Here is a 23,021-nt window from a genome sequence, read left to right on the forward strand (position 1 = left end):
TGCTGCAATGAAGAATGCTTTACTAACAAATGCTATGCTGATACGCAAAATGCTGCACACAAACGTCCAAATACAGAATTTGTTACAGCAACAAGAAGCCATTGATTGTTAATTGGTTAAATGCATTTCATGTCACCCAGAGGGCATTTGTGCAGATTTAGGGGACAGGGTCTGGAGCAGTTTGGTTATGAAAACAATGTCTGTGAGTGATGTCTGTTTATGGCTCAAGGCCTCAACTGAATTGTTTACTGTGCTTCACACAGCCTGATAAGGAGCAGTGGTACAGAGTGAAAATGATGAATTAAAGGTGTGAGCCTTACTTCGGAGCACCACATTTTTGTGATTGAGATTTAATTGAAGGAGGAACACACTAAAAAAAATAATAATAAAAAAAATAAAAAGAAGAAAAGGGGGCCAGCCCTTGGAATTACGTAAGCATCCTACATGTATTTAACACAATTGCCTCAGGCTTTAAAGATTTGTATAAAATTCAACAGGAAATCATAGCTTCCCTGTATTTCCTAAATTGTTGGCATGCTGGTGAGTGCTGTTGCTCCACAGTAAGAAGGTCCTGGGTGCAAGTCCACAGTCTGGCTAGTTTGCAGTGGTTTCTCTCTGGGTATTCTGGTTTCCTGCCACAGTGAAAAGTCATGAAGCTATTAGAGCTAGGTTAATTGATGATTCTAAATTATCCGTGAATGTAAGTGTAAATGGTTGTTTGTTTCTAGGTGATAGACTGGTGACCTGTTCGGGGTGCACCCTGCCTCGTAACCTATCACTTTAGAGTTATTTCCCAGCCCTCGTGCAATTAGGATAAAGATAGGAGGATGGTAGTTGTTGTAGACCCATTCAATTTTTATGGTAATCAGAATTTAGACTTTGTTGAACCGTAGGCAATATGAAGACAACATGTAGTATTTAAGGGACCAAGTAGAATTTGGATAAAAGTTAGTGAATAGTGTTGAAAAAATGACAGAATTGTGAAGGATTAAAATATTCCAGGAGCTTAACTTACTCCATCTGAACATGTCTTAATCGTGTAATATGAACTCAAAATGCACAGGTTTACTGAATATGAAAAGGTTGTGTTGATTTAACTCAGTTGTTTAAGTTTCTACCAAAGCAAAACATTTGTGTGCAACTGAAATAAGTCCAACATGTTTTTGTCAGTGCAAAAAGAAGTTACGGTACCTGTATGCTTACACAATATTGTCCCTGGACAGAGAAAAACTTTCTGGTGAAGTTTTGGTTGATTTTGGGTTTTGCTTAACACTAGGTTGATTTTATCAGTGAGGTTTGGATTGTTTTCTTTCTCTAAGAGAGAGAAAGATGGTTTTATGCTTGGACATGTTTCCAACGGGCCCCAGTATTTGTTATTATATGAGTATTTTATTGGTTACGTTTGTCTTTGCTTTTGTTACAGTGCACTGAAATAAGAACATCTGAGAGGAGTGATCCACCGGTGGTGATATTTTGGTATTTTGTGAGTTCCTGATTTAACAAATCAGCTCTTTAATCCAGGCCTGAGAGATTGAACTTTAAAGCGCTATAAAACATGATTACTAGAAACAGTCGCAAAGTATTTTTCTCCATAATTATAATGGGCTCTGGAGAAATTCACTTATATGGGACATTGATCACATGAGAAGTCCTGAGCCTAAAAGGATTGCAGCGAGTCAATCCAGTCCAAAAAAAAAAAACAAGGAACTGTTTTCCTTTAAAATGATGACGTCATCTTGCTGGTGATGGAGCCTCGAATAGGTTGCGTGTGAGACTCCATTATCAGCAATATCTGGTATGAATGTGTGTGAACGTATGCATGTGACTGGACTGTGATGGACTGACGACTAAATGTTTAAACTGACTTGACACTGAGACAAAAACGATACCGACTTTAGGATTAGTACATGTCTACAAACAATTCACCCAGCTTGTAAAAGAAGGGTGGATGTTTTGTCTCGCTTTGTTTTGTTTTTGCAGGAGAAGGAGGACAGAGACTAGGGGGGGAGGCTGTAGCTTCACATGAGTGTGAACTGCAGACTTAACCCTTTGGTTGCTAATTTTGAGCTACTGATGTTTCCATCAAGAAAATTGTGTTTTATTAGCTGTGTTTCGATTAATGCAGCACATTATATTGTTGGGAATGTTAAATGCTAAAGTGAAGAGAAGCTTTGATTTCACTCATGACTGAACATGTTATTATTAACCATAGCGGGCCACTGTAAAAAGTCAATCAATTTTGATAGAAAAAGCAAGAAAAAACTCTATTGATACCTACACAGCAAATCCAGCATGTCCAAATTAACACTGTCAGATTTGATTTCAACACTTTTAAAGTGTCTATATGGGTCCACACCAGAGAGTGTTGATTTGACTCTTTTTGGAGAGTTGGTACGTTAACTCTGATTTAGTGTTAGACACCAAATCTCTCTGGAGTTGATAATTTGGCACTTGGTGTTAAGAGTTTATATATTAACTCTCAAAGAGTATTTTAGTTTAACTACGTAAGAGTTATCTTCTAATTAATTCTAAAAAGCGGGAAGTTTACTGTTCTGAACTTCTAGAAATTTCTTTTGGAAATAAACATTTACTAAAAAGACGCAATGGTTTTTGAAAAACATTTATTCTGAACTGTGCACCACAATTTCAAAACATTTTCTGAAAGATGTAACAGTGTACATGTTCTCACTTTCATTAGAATTTTGTTTATCAAAAGGTCTGACATAGGTGAGCTGGTAAATGCAAATAACAGCATTCTCATCACTTATTTCAATAAATACAAAATACAATATGCATGTCCTTCATTCATCACTTTGTGGAACTTCAACGCACTTCTGCTCTCCCCCATATTCCATCTTCACAAGCATATCCTATGTGGAGATTGAATAAAAATTAGTTGACACTAATTAATGGCACAAATCAATTGCAGCACAGTTAAAAAAAAAAAAAAAAAAAAGGAATCCTTTTTGAGCCATTACTTGTGTAAAGTATTTTCCCAAAAGACAAGGACACAGACAACAGGTAATACTGAACTAAATGTAAAACCTCAACCTTTTTCATTTTTACCTAAAACCGTGTGCACAAAACTCTGGAGGAATCTAAGTGCTAACGTATAACTCAGTCGGGACTTGGGACATCTGCTACTGCTGTTTGTTCGTTTTTATGGGAGATCGTTTTCAGGCTTCAAGTAGCACCATTATACCAACATTTCACATTCTAGACATTGTTTTAAGTGTATTTGACCAAGAAATTTGACTGAAAATTCACATGCAAGCTTTTTTTCAAGGCTGTGGTATTTGCCCGCAAACAATACCTTTCAGCTAGCTAAAACAGAATATTATGCTATCAGCGAGCAACATGGCTAATGCCTTTCACACAGCTTTGTCTCAACTCCAAAGAGCCACAGAAGTAAAAGCTAATAACAATAATTGAAACAATCTTTGAAAACATGACTTACCAAGCATGGCAAACAACTCAAATATGTAGAGCAAAATGTTTTGAAACGGCTTCACTTCAGCTTCGATTGGAGCCGTGCTGGGGGCGGAGTCTGTGAATTTGCTCTATTGGTGTCATGACACCTCCAGATTTGAAATAGAAACACTCATTTTTAACACTCGATTTTAACTACTATCATTTTACACCTCAGAGTTACATTAAAAGAATGTGACTCTACTTAGAGTAAAATTAACTCTAAGACTACTAATACCAAAACATTTAACACTTTTGAATTTGCTGTGTATGAATAACAGGGGAATGATAGACTTGTCACATTCAAAATAGAGATATGTAATGACAAACGTTGGTCAAAGTCATTTAGGTTCTCCATTGAAATAGTCAATAATTTAGAAAAGTAAGATAGAACCGACAGGGGCATGTGCTGAGATGTGGTGCTGCACAAGAACAAGAGCAAAATAAAGAAAAATTATTGTGTTTAGCTTTGATAAATTAAAATTAAAATGTACCATTACACTCAGAGGATCAATATGAAATTCAATATATGCTAATTTTGTATGAAGTACATGCCTGATGACTGTTCTGTCCTGAGCTTTTGTTTTTACAGCGCCCACTTGACCACACCAACAGTTTCTCGCCACCAAAAGCGGGTACTTGCAAAGAATAGGGAGGAATATCATCAGAAGTGGGAAAGGTAAGCCCCGATGGGGGTGATAATGTAACACACCCAAAGAAAGATTTTAGGTCTGACCAACCGTCTCAGTCGTGGGCAAAACGATGACAGTCAATAAAATTCTAAAAGATAATTTAGTGACAAAAAATATCAAGAGATAAAAGATAAAACAGTCCAGTGTCCCATTCATGAATCAAATAAAAACACACAGTCCCAAGGCCAGAGCCAGCTATGCCACACGGCCAGTTGCACTCCACATGTTGCCTTTAACAGGGGTAGAAGTTGTCCTTGGAGACCCACTACCCTGCAAGCATATAGCCAGTGATCACTCCAACCTGTGCAGCTATGCTGCCTTTAGGCTGTGGCATATAATAGGCCCTGGCCTGCACAGAGAGACAAAATGACACCTTCAGTATAAAATTCATAGCACAAAACCCATCCATCCCAAACATATCAGATTATCACATTACATACATGCACAGAGAGACAAAATGACACAGCAGTGTTTGTAGTGTGGGCTATAAGTAGACCAGTGTATCAGTGCAATCAAGTACACCTGCCTCTAATTAGTCCAACCCCATTCCAGCCATTGGCTCACCAAAAATGTGACACACACACAAAAAACCACTCCCAACCCAGTGCAACTTCACACAATAATATGGAGCTGAATTAACACAGGCACACTAGTCTACCATGTTACAATAACACCATTAATTTCACGTATGGTCAAATTCTTAAAACTTGACCCCAAACATGAAAAATTCTTCAAACATTTAGAGACAGAGTGGAGTTCTAGATAAACATAATGCAACAAATCACATAAGGATGGAGCGTTGAAATTAATAAGATGGGGAAATAACACGCAGGAAAAATGTTGATCATGTTGAATATGTTTATTCCAGTGTGCAGAGATTGGCTAATCTGACCAGGAAATGTTATAAATGGATTGTCGGAACAATCAGCGTTAAAATCACCTTTGACAGTCCAGACTAAGATGGCGTTGGACATCTTCAGGGCGGAAAAGGGTTGGTGTGACCAAAGTGTGGTTTGGCTTGTTGTATGTATATTTGATAATGATATAGCTCTGGATGGACCAGTTACCAGGGCATGGAAGGAGGACAGACTCATTAAATGAGGAGAAGGAATTTTCTGGGATTGGAGATCCTGTGGGTGAGTGGTTGACTAAAAGCATGCATAAAATAAAAGTTATTTTTGTTATTGATTGGTAATAGATTGATAATTGGCCACATTCACAGTTGTCTTGACTTGTAGTGGACGTAGTCTACTTCATGTTTAAGCACTCTAATTAACAGATTGAAAATAGTGACATTAAAGGAAGAATAGGCAGCGCCACCCTGTCAGATGCCAGTGTCGGTGGGGCTCAGTGATGAATCAGGTGAGCTTCATGTGAGCTTAATGGCTGAATCAAAACATAGATGCCCCTGCTGTGGTCAGTAAGGGATAAAAAGGGTGTGTTTTACTGTTATTTTAGCATCAGCATTATTGTTACATCAGAATCATATAACAAGCATTGCATTGAACATTTATTGAAGCTATTGACATATTAATATTTGTATTACAGTGATTGTTATAACCCCATGTTAATCTTCTATCTACAGGTGTCAAAAGTAGTCAACAAGTTCATGTTGAAGTGAAGTTCATAATAATACAGGTTTTGTTTGTAGACGATTGTGAAGACGCAGGCTCTGGGCGGAGCCAGGTGTTGAACAGATCTAACATGACAATTAAATTGATTTCATTCCCTAACACAGAATAACAAGACTGGAGCAACGACACTGGACAGGAGAAAGTCTGATACTTTCTAAGATATGAGGTCACTAACCTTTTCTTTTAATTTTCTAGCTTAATTGAATGGACACATGTTAGAATTAGAAATGGCTAATTTGTTTTTGATGTCTTTTATTAGAATGAGTGGTTTTAATCATTTTTATATATATCTTGCAAATGTGCTTATAATGAGTTGGCACTCGGTTTTTTGAAGGTCATAAGCTTCGTTCGGCGATAGTCCGGACTGATAAAGTGTAAGAAATGCCTTGAGTGCAGCGGGCTAAATGCAAACACGCTTACACACACATACACTAAATTAGGATAAGTCCTTGGGACATTCTGAATGTTCTAAACCAATTCTGAATCACCAAAAGATCAGTAGACAGCAACATTAGATTGTTAGAGTTAGGAAGAGAGGTGTTTTGGTTTTCTGTCTCTTACAGAGAAAGGAACAGACACCAGACGAGGTCACAGATATACGAGGATCCTTGGCAGCAGAGACAGTTACGGTGACTGCGGAAACATCAACTGGGTTCAAGTGTCATGGCATTTTGGGCTCCAGTTAGTCACGTAAAAAGGATGGATCCCATAAACACAGCGATAACCACGAAGGGGTTGACGGAAATCCAGGAACACCACACCAACGACGTTCGAGAGGCTGTTGGTCATAAGGAGAACACCTTTCTGTTCCTTTTCCTGGGGAACACAGCGGTGACCCCAGAATACACAGATCATTGTTTGAAATCGGGGCAGAATAATCCCCTGATCTGTGCAACGACTGAAGGGTTGTCTAACCCCTGAGGTTGAAGGAAACAAGAGCAGAGGAGACCCGACTGGAAGACACTGGTGCCTACAGCAATAAAATAAAGGTTAAAAGCTCCTCGGACAGAGGTTCTAGTCTGAGTACGTTTGGAGGGTATAAGGTAGCACCGAAATAAAGCTGTGGGAGAACTGGGGAGTGATGGGAGTATCATCTGTACCTACTATTGTTGTTGTAATAAAAGTTTTTCTTGCATCTGAACTGCGTAAACACAGAGGTCATCTCACATATGGTTCACCCAACAGGGGGACAAAGGGCCTCAGGAGTAAGGAGAAAAGAACCCAGCAACACTGGATTGCAGGGTGTAAGTGAGCTCTTTAAGTCTAAAGAGCTCATCAGGGGGAATTGTGGGATTATGATATTATTTTATGCCATGTTAGACCCCTAATTAAAGATTGTGAATTATTATGTAGTTTTCAGTTTGCATTATGCTCCTGAACTAGAAGAAGGTGATAATTATTACATTTGGTAAACTGATTTGCATTACATTAGACTGTTGATTTATTGTGAATGAATGATATTGTTTTATGATGCATTATACTGCTGAGTTATAAGAAATACTGTTCACAGAAAGTCATCGTCTCATTTGTCTGATTAGAAGAGAACAGAGCATACTGCCCCATTTCATCAGGAGCAGATAAACAGGGAGCCAAGGTCGTAGCTTAGGCGCTGTGTGAGAAAGAATGTTTAGGCTCTGATGATTAGGAGGGGGCCACTAGAGGCTATAAGAGTTTGATCAATGCTCCACCATTTGGAGATCTGATGCTGTCTGTGTATGGTGTCCATCTCCCACGCGTGTGTTCATTAAATCATTGTTTGACTTGACCCGGCCGGACCAGTGTTGTTATTTTGGTTTTCCTCTTGTATCCATTCCCAATATTTGAATCCGTAACACATGTAAGAAGGTATAGGTATGAAGTGATGAGAACCCAAAGCCTGTGTGAAGAGTGTCTTTCCACAGCAAACGGTAGCAGCGAGGCCGATGAAGAATGCACCTGGCCTGACATTGTAAGCATTTGCAGAAAGAGCGGAGAACATTTTTAGTGTAAAACAGTACGCAGCCCACATGCTTGAGCAGCACTGCGAGTGGAAACTGCGATGGCCGGGAATCGAACCCGGGTCAACTGCTTGGAAGGCAGCTATGCTCGCCACTATACCACCATCGCTGTGAAAAACTGCAACATCACTGATTCATTGTCCGGCTTATAAAGCTTTTCAGGACACTTAACAAGGTGGGCATTGTGATTACTCGCTTGTCAGGTTCTAAACTGGTCAAAAGGTGGATCACTAAAAAGACTAGTGCTTTCATGCAACTGCACATTTAATCTCATCAGCTGAGCTTCTTTGCTACTCAAGTGTGGCCTCTCACGCATTTAAACTCTTGCGTGACTTTTAGCACCTTGAGAGTCGCAATGGTAACGCGAGTTCTTCACGTCACAGCAGACAAGGTGCGAAAAGGTGTGAATCTGTCTTGGGACGAATCTGGGACGAAGACGTCTTTGGCTCCTCTTTCAAGTTATTGGACTTTGGCAAAAAGGTTTTACGCTTAATTAAAAAATGAGAGCAAGTGTCTGTGTCCCGAATACAAAGTGGGAGCTGGTTCCACAGAGAGGGGCCTGAAAAGTGATGGCTCTGCCTTCCATTGTACTTTTAAATCCCCTCGGAAGCCAGCAGTCTGAGAGCAAAGCACTCTGTTGGGATGATATGGCACTGTGAGATCTTGTAGACAAAATTGGTGGTGATTATTCAAGACCTTGTGTGTGAGGGAAAGCATTTGGATTTTTATTTGGGATGTAATTGGGAGCCAATGAAGAGAGAAGTCCATATGGGGGAAAAATACTCTCTCCTTCCAGTCCCTGACTGTGCTCTGGATGCAGCGTTTTGGAAAACTGTGTAAAGGCCTTTCAGGAAGCTTTTAGGACACTGTGAAAATACTGAATTTGAATAGTGGAGGCTAGAAGCAGTGAATGTATCCTTCCTCTCTATCATTAGATGGAGAGAGTGTACAAAGGCCGGCATAGTGGGTGTGTGGCCACTCTTGCTTGCACTTTTGCGTGTCCGTCAGCCAGCTGTGGAGAAGAGTAAAGTTTTTACATGCAAAGAGCTGTAGTGAAAAGCAGTGTTCCAAACAATGAAATGTGTGCAGTCTTTGTGCTTTTCATGCAGTGATGTTTGAAGCTATTTGTGCTGTTGTCCCATTCCCGGTGAAATCCGCTGTCCCTCCAATCCCGATCCCAGTCCTCTTGCAAAGCAATCAGCATTTGTCAGACGCATCAGTCATCGGCGGTACTCAGACAGGATCCTGGACGACTACACGGGGTCACGTCTGGGGTGGCTAAAAGACCAATTGAAGGATGCCACGTTTACTGAATATGTGCCTAATTTTGTCAGGACATAGCTGGGTCCATTGCTTCTGCGTGCTCTATTTTCACAAGCAAAGGCCTGGCTCTTTCTCAGGTGATCTCCATGCCGTGGCTTCTTCTCAAATCAACGTCTGGACTGCCGCAAAACAGCTGACCGTTGTCGACAGGATTCGAACCTGTGCGGGGAGACCCCAATGGATTTCTAGTCCATCGCCTTGACCGCTCGGCCACAACAACCACATTTGGCCGTGGAACTACATACTTGAAAGACATACGTCTTCAAAGTCCTACGCCACACGTCTTTCAAGTAGGATGTGCACAACAATGGCCACGCTGGATTGTAAATGCGGTAGCTGCATGACTTTGGTGCGAAAGCTTGTGGTTTTGCAGTTCCGTGAGATGGGTGCAGCACAGCTGCGGTTGAAGCTAGCTGGCTGACATTCGCTTGCTTGTTTGCATGAACAGTAACACACACAGCTGATGATTTTGCCACCGCAAAGAGCTGATCAGTACATGGTTAGTAAAATGTTATCTTCATTCCAAACATTCAGCACAATATTTAAAGTGGGACTGGGTGTCTTTATGAAGAAGTAGCGTGTCCAATCCCAGTTTCATGTAAGAAGGTATAGGTATGAAGTGATGAGAACCCAAAGCCTGTGTGAAGAGTGTCTTTCCACAGCAAGCGGTAGCAGCGAGGCCGATGAAGAATGCACCTGGCCTGACATTGTAAGCATTTGCAGAAAGAGCGGAGAACGTTTTTAGTGTAAAACGGTACGCAGCCCACATGCTTGAGCAGCACTGCGAGTGGAAACTGCGATGGCCGGGAATCGAACCCGGGTCAACTGCTTGGAAGGCAGCTATGCTCGCCACTATACCACCATCACTGTGAAAGACTGCAACATCACTGATTCATTGTCCGGCTTATAAAGCTTTTCAGGACACTTAACAAGGTGGGCATTGTGATTACTCGCTTGTCAGGTTCTAAACTGGTCAAAAGGTGGATCACTAAAAAGACTAGTGCTTTCATGCAACTGCACATTTAATCTCATCAGCTGAGCTTCTTTGCTACTCAAGTGTGGCCTCTCACGCATTTAAACTCTTGCGTGACTTTTAGCACCTTGAGAGTCGCAATGGTAACGCGAGTTCTTCACGTCACAGCAGACAAGGTGCGAAAAGGTGTGAATCTGTCTTGGGACGAATCTGGGACGAAGACGTCTTTGGCTCCTCTTTCAAGTTATTGGACTTTGGCAAAAAGGTTTTACGCTTAATTAAAAAATGAGAGCAAGTGTCTGTGTCCCGAATACAAAGTGGGAGCTGGTTCCACAGAGAGGGGCCTGAAAAGTGATGGCTCTGCCTTCCATTGTACTTTTAAATCCCCTCGGAAGCCAGCAGTCTGAGAGCAAAGCACTCTGTTGGGATGATATGGCACTGTGAGATCTTGTAGACAAAATTGGTGGTGATTATTCAAGACCTTGTGTGTGAGGGAAAGCATTTGGATTTTTATTTGGGATGTAATTGGGAGCCAATGAAGAGAGAAGTCCATATGGGGGAAAAATACTCTCTCCTTCCAGTCCCTGACTGTGCTCTGGATGCAGCGTTTTGGAAAACTGTGTAAAGGCCTTTCAGGAAGCTTTTAGGACACTGTGAAAATACTGAATTTGAATAGTGGAGGCTAGAAGTAGTGAATGTATCCTTCCTCTCTATCATTAGATGGAGAGAGTGTACAAAGGCCGGCATAGTGGGTGTGTGGCCACTCTTGCTTGCACTTTTGCGTGTCCGTCAGCCAGCTGTGGAGAAGAGTAAAGTTTTTACATGCAAAGAGCTGTAGTGAAAAGCAGTGTTCCAAACAATGAAATGTGTGCAGTCTTTGTGCTTTTCATGCAGTGATGTTTGAAGCTATTTGTGCTGTTGTCCCATTCCCGGTGAAATCCGCTGTCCCTCCAATCCCGATCCCAGTCCTCTTGCAAAGCAATCAGCATTTGTCAGACGCATCAGTCATCGGCGGTACTCAGACAGGATTCTGGACGACTACACGGGGTCACGTCTGGGGTGGCTAAAAGACCAATTGAAGGATGCCACGTTTACTGAATATGTGCCTAATTTTGTCAGGACATAGCTGGGTCCATTGCTTCTGCGTGCTCTATTTTCACAAGCAAAGGCCTGGCTCTTTCTCAGGTGATCTCCATGCCGTGGCTTCTTCTCAAATCAACGTCTGGACTGCCGCAAAACAGCTGACCGTTGTCGACAGGATTCGAACCTGTGCGGGGAGACCCCAATGGATTTCTAGTCCATCGCCTTGACCGCTCGGCCACAACAACCACATTTGGCCGTGGAACTACATACTTGAAAGACATACGTCTTCCAAGTCCTACGCCACACGTCTTTCAAGTAGGATGTGCACAACAACGGCCACGCTGGATTGTAAATGCGGTAGCTGCATGACTTTGGTGCGAAAGCTTGTGGTTTTGCAGTTCCGTGAGATGGGTGCAGCACAGCTGCGGTTGAAGCTAGCTGGCTGACATTCGCTTGCTTGTTTGCATGAACAGTAACACACACAGCTGATGATTTTGCCACCGCAAAGAGCTGATCAGTACATGGTTAGTAAAATGTTATCTTCATTCCAAACATTCAGCACAATATTTAAAGTGGGACTGGGTGTCTTTATGAAGAAGTAGCGTGTCCAATCCCAGTTTCATGTAAGAAGGTATAGGTATGAAGTGATGAGAACCCAAAGCCTGTGTGAAGAGTGTCTTTCCACAGCAAGCGGTAGCAGCGAGGCCGATGAAGAATGCACCTGGCCTGACATTGTAAGCATTTGCAGAAAGAGCGGAGAACGTTTTTAGTGTAAAACGGTACGCAGCCCACATGCTTGAGCAGCACTGCGAGTGGAAACTGCGATGGCCGGGAATCGAACCCGGGTCAGCTGCTTGGAAGGCAGCTATGCTCGCCACTATACCACCATCACTGTGAAAGACTGCAACATCACTGATTCATTGTCCGGCTTATAAAGCTTTTCAGGACACTTAACAAGGTGGGCATTGTGATTACTCGCTTGTCAGGTTCTAAACTGGTCAAAAGGTGGATCACTAAAAAGACTAGTGCTTTCATGCAACTGCACATTTAATCTCATCAGCTAAGCTTCTTTGCTACTCAAGTGTGGCCTCTCACGCATTTAAACTCTTGCGTGACTTTTAGCACCTTGAGAGTCGCAATGGTAACGCGAGTTCTTCACGTCACAGCAGACAAGGTGCGAAAAGGTGTGAATCTGTCTTGGGACGAATCTGGGACGAAGACGTCTTTGGCTCCTCTTTCAAGTTATTGGACTTTGGCAAAAAGGTTTTACGCTTAATTAAAAAATGAGAGCAAGTGTCTGTGTCCCGAATACAAAGTGGGAGCTGGTTCCACAGAGAGGGGCCTGAAAAGTGATGGCTCTGCCTTCCATTGTACTTTTAAATCCCCTCGGAAGCCAGCAGTCTGAGAGCAAAGCACTCTGTTGGGATGATATGGCAATGTGAGATCTTGTAGACAAAATTGGTGGTGATTATTCAAGACCTTGTGTGTGAGGGAAAGTATTTGGATTTTTATTTGGGATGTAATTGGGAGCCAATGAAGAAAGAAGTCCATATGGGGGAAAAATACTCTCTCCTTCCAGTCCCTGACTGTGCTCTGGATGCAGCGTTTTGGAAAACTGTGTAAAGGCCTTTCAGGAAGCTTTTAGGACACTGTGAAAATACTGAATTTGAATAGTGGAGGCTATAAGTAGTGAATGTATCCTTCCTCTCTATCATTAGATGCAGAGAGTGTACAAAGGCCGGCATAGTGGGTCTGTGGCCACTCTTGCTTGCACTTTTGCGTGTCCGTCAGCCAGCTGTGGAGAAGAGTAAAGTTTTTACATGCAAAGAGCTGTAGTGAAAAGCAGTGTTCCAAACAATGAAATGTGTGCAGTCTTTGTGCTTTTCATGCAGTGATGTTTGAAGCTATTTGTGCTGTTGTCCCATTCCCGGTGAAATCCGCTGTCCCTCCAATCCCGATCCCAGTCCTCTTGCAAAGCAATCAGCATTTGTCAGACGCATCAGTCATCGGCGGTACTCAGACAGGATTCTGGACGACTACACGGGGTCACGTCTGGGGTGGCTAAAAGACCAATTGAAGGATGCCACGTTTACTGAATATGTGCCTAATTTTGTCAGGACATAGCTGGGTCCATTGCTTCTGCGTGCTCTATTTTCACAAGCAAAGGCCTGGCTCTTTCTCAGGTGATCTCCATGCCGTGGCTTCTTCTCAATCAACGTCTGGACTGCCGCAAAACAGCTGACCGTTGTCGACAGGATTCGAACCTGTGCGGGGAGACCCCAAAGGATTTCTAGTCCATCGCCTTGACCGCTCGGCCACAACAACCACATTTGGCCGTGGAACTACATACTTGAAAGACATACGTCTTCCAAGTCCTACGCCACACGTCTTTCAAGTAGGATGTGCACAACAACGGCCACGCTGGATTGTAAATGCGGTAGCTGCATGACTTTGGTGCGAAAGCTTGTGGTTTTGCAGTTCCGTGAGATGGGTGCAGCACAGCTGCGGTTGAAGCTAGCTGGCTGACATTCGCTTGCTTGTTTGCATGAACAGTAACACACACAGCTGATGATTTTGCCACCGCAAAGAGCTGATCAGTACATGGTTAGTAAAATGTTATCTTCATTCCAAGCATTCAGCACAATATTTAAAGTGGGACTGGGCGTCTTTATGAAGAAGTAGCGTGTCCAATCCCAGTTTCATGTAAGAAGGTATAGGTATGAAGTGATGAGAACTCAAAGCCTGTGTGAAGAGTGTCTTTCCACAGCAAGCGGTAGCAGCGAGGCCGATGAAGAATGCACCTGGCCTGACATTGTAAGCATTTGCAGAAAGAGCGGAGAACGTTTTTAGTGTAAAACAGTACGCAGCCCACATGCTTGAGCAGCACTGCGAGTGGAAACTGCGATGGCCGGGAATCGAACCCGGGTCAACTGCTTGGAAGGCAGCTATGCTCGCCACTATACCACCATCGCTGTGAAAAACTGCAACATCACTGATTCATTGTCCGGCTTATAAAGCTTTTCAGGACACTTAACAAGGTGGGCATTGTGATTACTCGCTTGTCAGGTTCTAAACTGGTCAAAAGGTGGATCACTAAAAAGACTAGTGCTTTCATGCAACTGCACATTTAATCTCATCAGCTGAGCTTCTTTGCTACTCAAGTGTGGCCTCTCACGCATTTAAACTCTTGCGTGACTTTTAGCACCTTGAGAGTCGCAATGGTAACGCGAGTTCTTCACGTCACAGCAGACAAGGTGCGAAAAGGTGTGAATCTGTCTTGGGACGAATCTGGGACGAAGACGTCTTTGGCTCCTCTTTCAAGTTATTGGACTTTGGCAAAAAGGTTTTACGCTTAATTAAAAAATGAGAGCAAGTGTCTGTGTCCCGAATACAAAGTGGGAGCTGGTTCCACAGAGAGGGGCCTGAAAAGTGATGGCTCTGCCTTCCATTGTACTTTTAAATCCCCTCGGAAGCCAGCAGTCTGAGAGCAAAGCACTCTGTTGGGATGATATGGCACTGTGAGATCTTGTAGACAAAATTGGTGGTGATTATTCAAGACCTTGTGTGTGAGGGAAAGCATTTGGATTTTTATTTGGGATGTAATTGGGAGCCAATGAAGAGAGAAGTCCATATGGGGGAAAAATACTCTCTCCTTCCAGTCCCTGACTGTGCTCTGGATGCAGCGTTTTGGAAAACTGTGTAAAGGCCTTTCAGGAAGCTTTTAGGACACTGTGAAAATACTGAATTTGAATAGTGGAGGCTAGAAGCAGTGAATGTATCCTTCCTCTCTATCATTAGATGGAGAGAGTGTACAAAGGCCGGCATAGTGGGTGTGTGGCCACTCTTGCTTGCACTTTTGCGTGTCCGTCAGCCAGCTGTGGAGAAGAGTAAAGTTTTTACATGCAAAGAGCTGTAGTGAAAAGCAGTGTTCCAAACAATGAAATGTGTGCAGTCTTTGTGCTTTTCATGCAGTGATGTTTGAAGCTATTTGTGCTGTTGTCCCATTCCCGGTGAAATCCGCTGTCCCTCCAATCCCGATCCCAGTCCTCTTGCAAAGCAATCAGCATTTGTCAGACGCATCAGTCATCGGCGGTACTCAGACAGGATCCTGGACGACTACACGGGGTCACGTCTGGGGTGGCTAAAAGACCAATTGAAGGATGCCACGTTTACTGAATATGTGCCTAATTTTGTCAGGACATAGCTGGGTCCATTGCTTCTGCGTGCTCTATTTTCACAAGCAAAGGCCTGGCTCTTTCTCAGGTGATCTCCATGCCGTGGCTTCTTCTCAAATCAACGTCTGGACTGCCGCAAAACAGCTGACCGTTGTCGACAGGATTCGAACCTGTGCGGGGAGACCCCAATGGATTTCTAGTCCATCGCCTTGACCGCTCGGCCACAACAACCACATTTGGCCGTGGAACTACATACTTGAAAGACATACGTCTTCCAAGTCCTACGCCACACGTCTTTCAAGTAGGATGTGCACAACAACGGCCACGCTGGATTGTAAATGCGGTAGCTGCATGACTTTGGTGCGAAAGCTTGTGGTTTTGCAGTTCCGTGAGATGGGTGCAGCACAGCTGCGGTTGAAGCTAGCTGGCTGACATTCGCTTGCTTGTTTGCATGAACAGTAACACACACAGCTGATGATTTTGCCACTGCAAAGAGCTGATCAGTACATGGTTAGTAAAATGTTATCTTCATTCCAAACATTCAGCACAATATTTAAAGTGGGACTGGGTGTCTTTATGAAGAAGTAGCGTGTCCAATCCCAGTTTCATGTAAGAAGGTATAGGTATGAAGTGATGAGAACCCAAAGCCTGTGTGAAGAGTGTCTTTCCACAGCAAACGGTAGCAGCGAGGCCGATGAAGAATGCACCTGGCCTGACATTGTAAGCATTTGCAGAAAGAGCGGAGAACATTTTTAGTGTAAAACAGTACGCAGCCCACATGCTTGAGCAGCACTGCGAGTGGAAACTGCGATGGCCGGGAATCGAACCCGGGTCAACTGCTTGGAAGGCAGCTATGCTCGCCACTATACCACCATCGCTGTGAAAAACTGCAACATCACTGATTCATTGTCCGGCTTATAAAGCTTTTCAGGACACTTAACAAGGTGGGCATTGTGATTACTCGCTTGTCAGGTTCTAAACTGGTCAAAAGGTGGATCACTAAAAAGACTAGTGCTTTCATGCAACTGCACATTTAATCTCATCAGCTGAGCTTCTTTGCTACTCAAGTGTGGCCTCTCACGCATTTAAACTCTTGCGTGACTTTTAGCACCTTGAGAGTCGCAATGGTAACGCGAGTTCTTCACGTCACAGCAGACAAGGTGCGAAAAGGTGTGAATCTGTCTTGGGACGAATCTGGGACGAAGACGTCTTTGGCTCCTCTTTCAAGTTATTGGACTTTGGCAAAAAGGTTTTACGCTTAATTAAAAAATGAGAGCAAGTGTCTGTGTCCCGAATACAAAGTGGGAGCTGGTTCCACAGAGAGGGGCCTGAAAAGTGATGGCTCTGCCTTCCATTGTACTTTTAAATCCCCTCGGAAGCCAGCAGTCTGAGAGCAAAGCACTCTGTTGGGATGATATGGCACTGTGAGATCTTGTAGACAAAATTGGTGGTGATTATTCAAGACCTTGTGTGTGAGGGAAAGCATTTGGATTTTTATTTGGGATGTAATTGGGAGCCAATGAAGAGAGAAGTCCATATGGGGGAAAAATACTCTCTCCTTCCAGTCCCTGACTGTGCTCTGGATGCAGCGTTTTGGAAAACTGTGTAAAGGCCTTTCAGGAAGCTTTTAGGACACTGTGAAAATACTGAATTTGAATAGTGGAGGCTAGAAGCAGTGAATGTATCCTTCCTCTCTATCATTAGATGGAGAGAGTGTACAAAGGCCGGCATAGTGGGTGTGTGGCCACTCTTGCTTGCACTTTTGCGTGTCCGTCAGCCAGCTGTGGAGAAGAGTAAAGTTTTTACATGCAAAGAGCTGTAGTGAAAAGCAGTGTTCCAAACAATGAAATGTGTGCAGTCTTTGTGCTTTTCATGCAGTGATGTTTGAAGCTATTTGTGCTGTTGTCCCATTCCCGGTGAAATCCGCTGTCCCTCCAATCCCGATCCCAGTCCTCTTGCAAAGCAATCAGCATTTGTCAGACGCATCAGTCATCGGCGGTACTCAGACAGGATCCTGGACGACTACACGGGGTCACGTCTGGGGTGGCTAAAAGACCAATTGAAGGATGCCACGTTTACTGAATATGTGCCTAATTTTGTCAGGACATAGCTGGGTCCATTGCTTCTGCGTGCTCTATTTTCACAAGCAAAGGCCTGGCTCTTTCTCAGGTGATCTCCATGCCGTGGCTTCTTCTCAAATCAACGTCTGGACTGCCGCAAAACAGCTGACCGTTGTCGACAGGATTCGAACCTGTGCGGGGAGACCCCAATGGATTTCTAGTCCATCGCCTTGACCGCTCGGCCACAACAACCACATTTGGCCGTGGAACTACATACTTGAAAGACATACGTCTTCCAAGTCCTACGCCACACGTCTTTCAAGTAGGATGTGCACAACAACGGCCACGCTGGATTGTAAATGCGGTAGCTGCATGACTTTGGTGCGAAAGCTTGTGGTTTTGCAGTTCCGTGAGATGGGTGCAGCACAGCTGCGGTTGAAGCTAGCTGGCTGACATTCGCTTGCTTGTTTGCATGAACAGTAACACACACAGCTGATGATTTTGCCACTGCAAAGAGCTGATCAGTACATGGTTAGTAAAATGTTATCTTCATTCCAAACATTCAGCACAATATTTAAAGTGGGACTGGGTGTCTTTATGAAGAAGTAGCGTGTCCAATCCCAGTTTCATGTAAGAAGGTATAGGTATGAAGTGATGAGAACCCAAAGCCTGTGTGAAGAGTGTCTTTCCACAGCAAACGGTAGCAGCGAGGCCGATGAAGAATGCACCTGGCCTGACATTGTAAGCATTTGCAGAAAGAGCGGAGAACATTTTTAGTGTAAAACAGTACGTAGCCCACATGCTTGAGCAGCACTGCGAGTGGAAACTGCGATGGCCGGGAATCGAACCCGGGTCAACTGCTTGGAAGGCAGCTATGCTCGCCACTATACCACCATCGCTGTGAAAAACTGCAACATCACTGATTCATTGTCCGGCTTATAAAGCTTTTCAGGACACTTAACAAGGTGGGCATTGTGATTACTCGCTTGTCAGGTTCTAAACTGGTCAAAAGGTGGATCACTAAAAAGACTAGTGCTTTCATGCAACTGCACATTTAATCTCATCAGCTGAGCTTCTTTGCTACTCAAGTGTGGCCTCTCACGCATTTAAACTCTTGCGTGACTTTTAGCACCTTGAGAGTCGCAATGGTAACGCGAGTTCTTCACGTCACAGCAGACAAGGTGCGAAAAGGTGTGAATCTGTCTTGGGACGAATCTGGGACGAAGACGTCTTTGGCTCCTCTTTCAAGTTATTGGACTTTGGCAAAAAGGTTTTACGCTTAATTAAAAAATGAGAGCAAGTGTCTGTGTCCCGAATACAAAGTGGGAGCTGGTTCCACAGAGAGGGGCCTGAAAAGTGATGGCTCTGCCTTCCATTGTACTTTTAAATCCCCTCGGAAGCCAGCAGTCTGAGAGCAAAGCACTCTGTTGGGATGATATGGCACTGTGAGATCTTGTAGACAAAATTGGTGGTGATTATTCAAGACCTTGTGTGTGAGGGAAAGCATTTGGATTTTTATTTGGGATGTAATTGGGAGCCAATGAAGAGAGAAGTCCATATGGGGGAAAAATACTCTCTCCTTCCAGTCCCTGACTGTGCTCTGGATGCAGCGTTTTGGAAAACTGTGTAAAGGCCTTTCAGGAAGCTTTTAGGACACTGTGAAAATACTGAATTTGAATAGTGGAGGCTAGAAGCAGTGAATGTATCCTTCCTCTCTATCATTAGATGGAGAGAGTGTACAAAGGCCGGCATAGTGGGTGTGTGGCCACTCTTGCTTGCACTTTTGCGTGTCCGTCAGCCAGCTGTGGAGAAGAGTAAAGTTTTTACATGCAAAGAGCTGTAGTGAAAAGCAGTGTTCCAAACAATGAAATGTGTGCAGTCTTTGTGCTTTTCATGCAGTGATGTTTGAAGCTATTTGTGCTGTTGTCCCATTCCCGGTGAAATCCGCTGTCCCTCCAATCCCGATCCCAGTCCTCTTGCAAAGCAATCAGCATTTGTCAGACGCATCAGTCATCGGCGGTACTCAGACAGGATCCTGGACGACTACACGGGGTCACGTCTGGGGTGGCTAAAAGACCAATTGAAGGATGCCACGTTTACTGAATATGTGCCTAATTTTGTCAGGACATAGCTGGGTCCATTGCTTCTGCGTGCTCTATTTTCACAAGCAAAGGCCTGGCTCTTTCTCAGGTGATCTCCATGCCGTGGCTTCTTCTCAAATCAACGTCTGGACTGCCGCAAAACAGCTGACCGTTGTCGACAGGATTCGAACCTGTGCGGGGAGACCCCAATGGATTTCTAGTCCATCGCCTTGACCGCTCGGCCACAACAACCACATTTGGCCGTGGAACTACATACTTGAAAGACATACGTCTTCCAAGTCCTACGCCACACGTCTTTCAAGTAGGATGTGCACAACAACGGCCACGCTGGATTGTAAATGCGGTAGCTGCATGACTTTGGTGCGAAAGCTTGTGGTTTTGCAGTTCCGTGAGATGGGTGCAGCACAGCTGCGGTTGAAGCTAGCTGGCTGACATTCGCTTGCTTGTTTGCATGAACAGTAACACACACAGCTGATGATTTTGCCACTGCAAAGAGCTGATCAGTACATGGTTAGTAAAATGTTATCTTCATTCCAAACATTCAGCACAATATTTAAAGTGGGACTGGGTGTCTTTATGAAGAAGTAGCGTGTCCAATCCCAGTTTCATGTAAGAAGGTATAGGTATGAAGTGATGAGAACCCAAAGCCTGTGTGAAGAGTGTCTTTCCACAGCAAACGGTAGCAGTGAGGCCGATGAAGAATGCACCTGGCCTGACATTGTAAGCATTTGCAGAAAGAGCGGAGAACATTTTTAGTGTAAAACAGTACGCAGCCCACATGCTTGAGCAGCACTGCGAGTGAAAACTGCGATGGCCGGGAATCGAACCCGGGTCAACTGCTTGGAAGGCAGCTATGCTCGCCACTATACCACCATCGCTGTGAAAGACTGCAACATGACTGATTCATTGTCCGGCTTATAAAGCTTTTCAGGACAATTAACAAGGTGGGCATTGTGATTACTCGCTTGTCAGGTTCTAAACTGGTCAAAAAGTGGATCACTAAAAAGACTAGTGCTTTCATGCAACTGCACATTTAATCTCATCAGCTGAGCTTCTTTGCTACTCAAGTGTGGCCTCTCACGCATTTAAAGTCTTGCGTGATTTTTAGCACCTTGAGAGTCGCAATGGTCACGCGAGTTCTTCACGTCACAGCAGACAAGGTGCGAAAAGGTGTGAATCTGTCTTGGGACGAATCTGGGACGAAGACGTCTTTGGCTCCTCTTTCAAGTTATTGGACTTTGGCAAAAAGGTTTTACGCTTAATTAAAAAATGAGAGCAAGTGTCTGTGTCCCGAATACAAAGTGGGAGCTGGTTCCACAGAGAGGGGCCTGAAAAGTGATGGCTCTGCCTTCCATTGTACTTTTAAATCCCCTCGGAAGCCAGCAGTCTGAGAGCAAAGCACTCTGTTGGGATGATATGGCAATGTGAGATCTTGTAGACAAAATTGGTGGTGATTATTCAAGACCTTGTGTGTGAGGGAAAGCATTTGGATTTTTATTTGGGATGTAATTGGGAGCCAATGAAGAAAGAAGTCCATATGGGGGAAAAATACTCTCTCCTTCCAGTCCCTGACTGTGCTCTGGATGCAGCGTTTTGGAAAACTGTGTAAAGGCCTTTCAGGAAGCTTTTAGGACACTGTGAAAATACTGAATTTGAATAGTGGAGGCTATAAGTAGTGAATGTATCCTTCCTCTCTATCATTAGATGGAGAGAGTGTACAAAGGCCGGCATAGTGGGTGTGTGGCCACTCTTGCTTGCGCTTTTGCGTGTCCGTCAGCCAGCTGTGGAGAAGAGTAAAGTTTTTACATGCAAAGAGCTGTAGTGAAAAGCAGTGTTCCAAACAATGAAATGTGTGCAGTCTTTGTGCTTTTCATGCAGTGATGTTTGAAGCTATTTGTGCTGTTGTCCCATTCCCGGTGAAATCCGCTGTCCCTCCAATCCCGATCCCAGTCCTCTTGCAAAGCAATCAGCATTTGTCAGACGCATCAGTCATCGGCGGTACTCAGACAGGATTCTGGACGACTACACGGGGGCACGTCTGGGGTGGCTAAAAGACCAATTGAAGGATGCCACGTTTACTGAATATGTGCCTAATTTTGTCAGGACATAGCTGGGTCCATTGCTTCTGCGTGCTCTATTTTCACAAGCAAAGGCCTGGCTCTTTCTCAGGTGATCTCCATGCCGTGGCTTCTTCTCAAATCAACGTCTGGACTGCCGCAAAACAGCTGACCGTTGTCGACAGGATTCGAACCTGTGCGGGGAGACCCCAATGGATTTCTAGTCCATCGCCTTGACCGCTCGGCCACAACAACCACATTTGGCCGTGGAACTACATACTTGAAAGACATACGTCTTCCAAGTCCTACGCCACACGTCTTTCAAGTAGGATGTGCACAACAACGGCCACGCTGGATTGTAAATGCGGTAGCTGCATGACTTTGGTGCGAAAGCTTGTGGTTTTGCAGTTCCGTGAGATGGGTGCAGCACAGCTGCGGTTGAAGCTAGCTGGCTGACATTCGCTTGCTTGTTTGCATGAACAGTAACACACACAGCTGATGATTTTGCCACCGCAAAGAGCTGATCAGTACATGGTTAGTAAAATGTTATCTTCATTCCAAACATTCAGCACAATATTTAAAGTGGGACTGGGTGTCTTTATGAAGAAGTAGCGTGTCCAATCCCAGTTTCATGTAAGAAGGTATAGGTATGAAGTGATGAGAACCCAAAGCCTGTGTGAAGAGTGTCTTTCCACAGCAAGCGGTAGCAGCGAGGCCGATGAAGAATGCACCTGGCCTGACATTGTAAGCATTTGCAGAAAGAGCGGAGAACGTTTTTAGTGTAAAACGGTACGCAGCCCACATGCTTGAGCAGCACTGCGAGTGGAAACTGCGATGGCCGGGAATCGAACCCGGGTCAACTGCTTGGAAGGCAGCTATGCTCGCCACTATACCACCATCGCTGTGAAAGACTGCAACATCACTGATTCATTGTCCGGCTTATAAAGCTTTTCAGGACACTTAACAAGGTGGGCATTGTGATTACTCGCTTGTCAGGTTCTAAACTGGTCAAAAGGTGGATCACTAAAAAGACTAGTGCTTTCATGCAACTGCACATTTAATCTCATCAGCTGAGCTTCTTTGCTACTCAAGTGTGGCCTCTCACGCATTTAAACTCTTGCGTGACTTTTAGCACCTTGAGAGTCGCAATGGTCACGCGAGTTCTTCACGTCACAGCAGACAAGGTGCGAAAAGGTGTGAATCTGTCTTGGGACGAATCTGGGACGAAGACGTCTTTGGCTCCTCTTTCAAGTTATTGGACTTTGGCAAAAAGGTTTTACGCTTAATTAAAAAATGAGAGCAAGTGTCTGTGTCCCGAATACAAAGTGGGAGCTGGTTCCACAGAGAGGGGCCTGAAAAGTGATGGCTCTGCCTTCCATTGTACTTTTAAATCCCCTCGGAAGCCAGCAGTCTGAGAGCAAAGCACTCTGTTGGGATGATATGGCACTGTGAGATCT

General features: G+C 44.1%; 1 protein-coding gene and 15 non-coding genes across 16 annotated transcripts in view; all 16 read right to left on the minus strand.

Moving 5' to 3' along the window:
• si:dkeyp-28d2.4 (B-cell receptor CD22) overlaps nt 1-23,021 on the minus strand; it is a 165,397-nt gene that overhangs the window by 49,289 nt on the left and 93,087 nt on the right. The window lies entirely within an intron of this gene.
• On the minus strand, nt 7,829-7,900 carry trnag-ucc (transfer RNA glycine (anticodon UCC)). The gene has a single exon. It is a non-coding gene; the product is annotated as a tRNA-Gly (tRNA).
• On the minus strand, nt 9,253-9,334 carry trnas-aga (transfer RNA serine (anticodon AGA)). Its single transcript has one exon. It is a non-coding gene; the product is annotated as a tRNA-Ser (tRNA).
• trnag-ucc (transfer RNA glycine (anticodon UCC)) lies at nt 9,910-9,981 on the minus strand. Its single transcript has one exon. It is a non-coding gene; the product is annotated as a tRNA-Gly (tRNA).
• trnas-aga (transfer RNA serine (anticodon AGA)) lies at nt 11,334-11,415 on the minus strand. Its single transcript has one exon. It is a non-coding gene; the product is annotated as a tRNA-Ser (tRNA).
• trnag-ucc (transfer RNA glycine (anticodon UCC)) lies at nt 11,991-12,062 on the minus strand. Its single transcript has one exon. It is a non-coding gene; the product is annotated as a tRNA-Gly (tRNA).
• trnas-aga (transfer RNA serine (anticodon AGA)) lies at nt 13,414-13,495 on the minus strand. The gene has a single exon. It is a non-coding gene; the product is annotated as a tRNA-Ser (tRNA).
• trnag-ucc (transfer RNA glycine (anticodon UCC)) lies at nt 14,071-14,142 on the minus strand. Its single transcript has one exon. It is a non-coding gene; the product is annotated as a tRNA-Gly (tRNA).
• trnas-aga (transfer RNA serine (anticodon AGA)) lies at nt 15,495-15,576 on the minus strand. Its single transcript has one exon. It is a non-coding gene; the product is annotated as a tRNA-Ser (tRNA).
• trnag-ucc (transfer RNA glycine (anticodon UCC)) lies at nt 16,152-16,223 on the minus strand. Its single transcript has one exon. It is a non-coding gene; the product is annotated as a tRNA-Gly (tRNA).
• Nucleotides 17,576-17,657, minus strand: trnas-aga (transfer RNA serine (anticodon AGA)). Its single transcript has one exon. It is a non-coding gene; the product is annotated as a tRNA-Ser (tRNA).
• On the minus strand, nt 18,233-18,304 carry trnag-ucc (transfer RNA glycine (anticodon UCC)). Its single transcript has one exon. It is a non-coding gene; the product is annotated as a tRNA-Gly (tRNA).
• Nucleotides 19,657-19,738, minus strand: trnas-aga (transfer RNA serine (anticodon AGA)). The gene has a single exon. It is a non-coding gene; the product is annotated as a tRNA-Ser (tRNA).
• On the minus strand, nt 20,314-20,385 carry trnag-ucc (transfer RNA glycine (anticodon UCC)). Its single transcript has one exon. It is a non-coding gene; the product is annotated as a tRNA-Gly (tRNA).
• Nucleotides 21,738-21,819, minus strand: trnas-aga (transfer RNA serine (anticodon AGA)). Its single transcript has one exon. It is a non-coding gene; the product is annotated as a tRNA-Ser (tRNA).
• On the minus strand, nt 22,395-22,466 carry trnag-ucc (transfer RNA glycine (anticodon UCC)). Its single transcript has one exon. It is a non-coding gene; the product is annotated as a tRNA-Gly (tRNA).

Source organism: Neolamprologus brichardi, chromosome 9 (assembly GCF_056152115.1).
Source record: "Neolamprologus brichardi isolate AB-2024 chromosome 9, ASM5615211v1, whole genome shotgun sequence".
Taxonomy (NCBI): Eukaryota; Metazoa; Chordata; class Actinopteri; order Cichliformes; family Cichlidae; genus Neolamprologus; species Neolamprologus brichardi.